Raw genomic sequence first — 6,088 nt, forward strand, 5'->3', positions numbered from 1 at the left:
GATTAGTGGACAACCCGCTCTACCACCTGAGCCATGGCTGCCCCATGTGTATAATATGTATTGGACAATCAAGTCATATACTGTATGTAACAAGAACACTGTGAAATATGTACACCAAACATGGAACCTGGCTAATAATAAAAGCTAATGATTTAACTAGCATGTAGCCTTTTATTTGGACAATGTAAAGGCATAAAGGCTGTAAAACCACGACTAAACTTCCAGAAATATCAAGATTTTCCACCAGAGTTGCTGGTAAATGACTATTTTACTCCATGCAACTGTAATTATTTTTAAACAGGATGTTTGGGGGTTTTGCTATTTTGAGAACTATAAATATTAACTCGCCACCTGTGAACCTGAATCCAAAGTGGTGAAAATCAGTAGTGATTAGGTACGACCTGAAAGCTAATGTAGTAATATGAAGTGTTCAAATGTAACTTGTGAATTCCTGCTTCTAACATGAACACATGACACTCAGAACACTTGCTAGGCAGCTGGAAAAGATGGACAATCCTCATAAGCACTAGCTAATGACTGAGGCTCGGGCCTGCCAACCCTTAGGCATTATACTTTGTAAGTTGTCAATTAAAAATACAATACAAGACAATACAAAAGAAGTCTTCTTTTATCCCCCCCAATTAAAAGAGCAGATGAGGCAATCGACATTGAACATTTTGAACTCTCCAGTATTAACTGGCAATCCATGGAAGCCTCTTCCCCCATCCCACATTAATAATTATCTGGTGCTAGTGCTCCTGTCTCGATTTAAATTTCCCATTGAAAGGTGCACTGATTCTTTCAATGCACAAATTCTTTCAAGTTTGCACAAGATAAATGGACAATGTTTTGAGTTCATTACAATTAAATAAAAATCTATCAGTGTATGTTTGACTTCGCTAACATTAGACAAGTATATAAGTGGCTATCAGTTAAATAAATATTTACTAGGTACGCCACAGAAAATGTTCCGCCAAAAATGGTAAAAAAATAAATAAATAATAATAATTTAAAAAAAAAAGATAAACAAAATTTTTAATTCATTAATTTAAAAAATGCAGACACACAAACAGTTTTAGTAGCAGATCAACAGTGAAAATGGCGGCTGTGTGGAAGTATTTCTCAGGTTCTTCCAAGGACTTTAGACAAACCCTTTGCCAAATGTACAGTAAAGGTTTGTATTGCTTACTGTGTTTTTACTACGCCTCTCCCACCCTGCCTTCTTAGGCAGGACTAAGCATTATTTCTCTTTGTATTTTGCACATCTAGAGGTTGTTTATATGCTATGATTTAGGATTACGGTTGCCACAAACAGTTTTGCACTCAAGTCTCCATCAGTGAACAGTGGAACACTTCAACAAAATAGACTTCATGTTAAAACTATAATGTATTTCCTATTTACACAGTTGCACTTTTTGAACATGTAGTACACATTTATAGAAGGGAATTATTTATAATCACACTATCCTTTGTTGCCCAGATGAGGATGAGTTCTCTTCTGGTTCCTCTCAAAGTTTCTTCCTTATGTCTTTTATCTCAGTGAGTTTTTCCTTGTCACCTCTGGTTAGCTCTTTGGGGATAAATTTCTAAATTTAAAATGTAAATCCTGAATTTATATGTTTCTGTAAAGCTGTTTTGTGACAATGTCCATTGTTAAAAGCACTAGACAAATAAAACTGAATTAAATTGGTTTGAATTTAGCTACCTAGCACAAAGCCACTATGTTTTTCATACAAACAATGTAAAAGTGGAATTGAAAACAAGCTAAAATTCATGAATCTGAGATTTTTATTCAGACATGTTGCAGAACAAAAACTATGGTGCAAATACAACATATTTTTGTGGTTACAACTCTAAAGTGGGAGCTATTAGCTACATATTAATAAATTAAGCAGGTGTCTTTAGCACACTGCAAATATTCATGTTGCCTGCATACTGCATACTACATGCTCTTTCACTTGTGCTTTAATATGAGTAGTATGCTATTTTGAACATAGCTTGTGTCTTGTATCCTCTACCAGTTTAGCTAGAGGGCCACCACACTGCACAATTGAAGAAAGCCTTGATAATTAGCTGACATCAGGTGTGTGGAGCAGGAAAGCCATTTAACGTTGCAGTGTTGGACACCTTCAGGGTGAGAGGTTGTGGGGGTTTTTTCCAAGATAAAACTGACCAGAGGCCTACAATGCAATCAAAAAAGTGGGAAAATAAAATGGACCTTGTGAGCTAGCTGGAGAGAGTCACGCTCATTGCAGCTGTGTGCACTTGTGGACAAGCAGTGCTTGGTGTTGTAGGTGAAGTTGAGGGGTGATGTTTATAGATGCTGATGGAGAGGGCAGAAAGGTTGTGTGTGAGGGGGTTGTAAAACGCTAGTGAAATGAAAATGGCTCTTTAGCAGAAGCCAGGACGCTCCGCTGCCCCCACAATCAATGTGTTGATTTACTACCTGAAAGCCTGTCAAACCAAGAGAAAAGTGTGTGTGTGTGTGTGTGTGTGTGTCAGTTTAGGGTGACAAGGAGTTCAAAAAGGTGGGCGCAAGATTGACGTAAGAACATAGATAGCCAGTTATGAAGATATGAACATTTTCATTTTAAAATTTCACAACTCAATTCATGCAAGATTGTGAAAGTTCCAAGCACATGAAATCAAGTGCTGAGTTTAATCGAATACGAACGCTACACCTAACAGCTGAGCTCGCTTTTCTTGCGTTTCCTTTAGCACCTTCTTATTGCATGGGATATATGTCTACTGTACGTCTAAGCTGTACACTCCGATAGGCTTGAGATGAATTCATTTGTGTTCGTGAAGTGCTATTGTATTCCTAACAGCGCACCACATTGCCTATCTGCTGTGTTTCTCACACTGAATTGCGTCTAATAAAATATTAATCATATTTACTTGATGGTAGTGCAGTGTCATGGAGGAGTAGACTTGTGTATAAAATATTTTCTTATTCTGTCTTTCACCCAAACACGTGTTCATCTCAATCCAAATCAACTGCTATTTTCTAAGCATACTGAATGATGTCATTCACAGCACTAATAACACTTTCAACATGTCTTTACACTTCATCCTAATGAATAAATATGTTTCAACGGAAACTAAATCCAAATGAATTAACTTTAAGCTGATTCTGATTAGAAAATTACACTCATGCAATTTGATTGCATTAATGTGTTTGCAAATGATTGCATGATTAATTTCTTACTATATAAAGCTTTTTCCCCTTGAGCAAAAAACATGTATGATGTGTGTACCTCTTAACTTTTGTATTTTACATGTTGTATAGACATTTGATTTCTGTTGGGAAATAAGGCAGCCAACAGTCGTTTCAAACAGATATTACTCAACTTATTTTCAATTTCATGAAAGTTTTTTAAAAATATATAATAATAATAATAATAATAATAATAATAATAATAATAATAATCATAATAATCATAATAATCATAATAATAATAAAATATCGGTATATAAATTAGTGAAAATCACTCTACTTCCTGTTTTTTTTTTTTTAATGTTTTCGATTATTAAATGTTTAATACAAAAAACAACATTAAGAGATATGCTAGAAAACTTTGCAAATGATGTTTTATTATTCAATCCTTCTGGGCTTTCGATTTCAATCATTGTTCATTTCATTTTATTTGCCTGAAGTTCTTTTAAGAAACCTTAGTACTGAGTGCACGACTGACAAATAATATTGTGTCATAAAATATAAGAGCCAATCGTGTTACAATATGCAAATGAGGTTCATATAACACCAACTTACCAGGGAAAGGGACTTTTAGGGGCATTTCTCCTTTTTTCTGTTTATGTCTAATGGCATCCACTCAATTTAACACTTTAGTACTGCATAATATAGAAAAAGAAAAACATTCTGCGATTACCTAAAATTCCATAAGATAAGAAATGAATGTGGTGGTGGTTTGGGAATTTTATATAGCTAATGAATGATCTTCTGCTTTTAGTGGATAATAATACCAACAATAACAATAATAATAAAAATAATAACGTTCAACTGGTACATCATTATTCTACCTGCTTTTCTTGTTCATGTCCTGCTGTGTTAGTGTATGAATACAGAACAGAAACATAGCTTTTGCTGTATTCAGCCAGCAGTCTTTTTTTCTCTCTGTTCACACTCAAGCACAACAGATGGTCTTCATACGAATAGTGTTGCTTTGGGTTTCACTTTCCTCTGTAATTATAAATCCATTAATAATTTTCCTGCTGAAACGTAGGATTAAGAGAGGTGAAGCTCATTTACATTTTCACAAAGCAGATCTGAACCACTTCCACACGAGCTATCGCTGTGTAAGAGCTGAGAGCTGTGATAGTGGGGTTCAAAAATAAATGGAATATTTCAGAGAGCGACTGAAGGCTGCGGACGTGTGTGTGTGTGTGTGTGTGTGTGCGCGTGCGCGCGCGCGATTTGCTAATTAACAAGACTCATTTGACACGTACAGATGCACTATGCTTGCAACACACATGTATTATTCATGTATACAGAAACATATTTCACACACAGCATAAAACTGATGGGTTTTGTTTTCCGCCCCCGTCTCCTTGTGCTTTTCTTTAAGTGCCTGAGTTACTAAGAGCCCTGAGGACATGTGCATTTATCACAAGTGTCCATCCTCATTAATGTATGCCTGAATTTGAAAACGTGTGTGTTTCTGGGAGCTGTAGCATTTTTTTTTTTTTTTGTACAAATCTAATACATTTCTGTCTCATGAATGTAAATATCAGGGGGTTTATGCTGGTATCTTAATGCACTTGAAGTTTGTTTGTGTGTGTGTGTGTGAGTGTGTGCGTGCGTGTGAAAAAAAGTAATTGAAAAGCACAGGTGTGTGTGTGTGTGAGAGAGAGAGAGAGAGAGAGTGAGAGAGAGAGAGAGAGCTCTTGCGCAGACAGTACTTGAGTGCTCTCCCCTCACCCAACCCGATTTTGTTTTATTTTATTTTTATTTTGAGCGTTTAATGTATTAAAAGGGCTGTGGTAATGAATTATAATCTTTAATGCAGCAACCGATCGATACATCCACAAAATAAATCAGCTTTTTACTGAGAGCGTCAAAGCCTTTAATACACTAGGGGGCGAAACGGTGGAGGGGGAGGAGGGAGAGGAGGAGGAGGGGAGGCTGGCTGACAAGAGCTGGTGATGGAGGAAAGAGAGGGAGAGTGAACCTGAGGGAGAGAAGGAGAATAGATGAGAGTGGTTGAGATGGATATTCATGGAGAATATGTTTAAGAGCACGCCCCCAGAGACCATACATTCATAATGAATGTGTGTGAGGTCAAGAGGTCAGGACTTGTCACACACTGTAAGTGGCCATGTCTCTGTTCCCTCAGGTTCAGCCCTAGAGCCAAAGACTCCCAGTCTCGCTCTCGGTCTCTCTCTCTCTCTCTCTCTCTCTCACACACACACACACACACATACACATTTCTGCAAAAGCCAAATCCATACAGACAGTCTGGCTGATTGTGTGGCCAAATTTGGCAAGATTTGTGTTGCTTTGCTGATATTTTATTCTAGCTTCTGGCAAAGGAGCAGAAACACTAATGCACTTTCTTTTCAATAAGGTCCCGTGCCCTTTCCTAACATTTTATTTATACACACACCTACAAATCAGTCAGTAAAAACTTTTAAGCAGAATATTTCTGACACGGTGGGAACTGCGGCCAGCAAAACGACACTGCCTGATTATCAGTCAAGAGTCAGACATGGTATATCATCATTTCATAAACAAAATGTTCGGTGCACTGATGCATTTTGATGAATGTCGCCATGACAACTGCATAATTCATGAATTGTATTAGCGTTCCATTTGTCGTTTTTGAGTTATGATTCACCCAAGGGATTGTCAAAAAACCTCTTTGCTTGCACCCACAATGTTTTAAGATCCTTACCAACACCCAACACCCCCGCCACCAACCCTTTCCTCCTCCCAATTGTCAGCGTCAGCTGGTGCGGTGTGATGCAGGCCGAATTAATCTGCCCTCATAAATATCTTGTTAGCATCACTTTGTGTGAGAGACACACTCGTATTTATTCTACTGGCAGAGACGTCGTGTTCAGCAGCTCC

The sequence above is a fragment of the Ictalurus punctatus genome, chromosome 8, assembly GCF_001660625.3.
Source record: "Ictalurus punctatus breed USDA103 chromosome 8, Coco_2.0, whole genome shotgun sequence".
Lineage (NCBI taxonomy): Eukaryota > Metazoa > Chordata > Actinopteri > Siluriformes > Ictaluridae > Ictalurus > Ictalurus punctatus.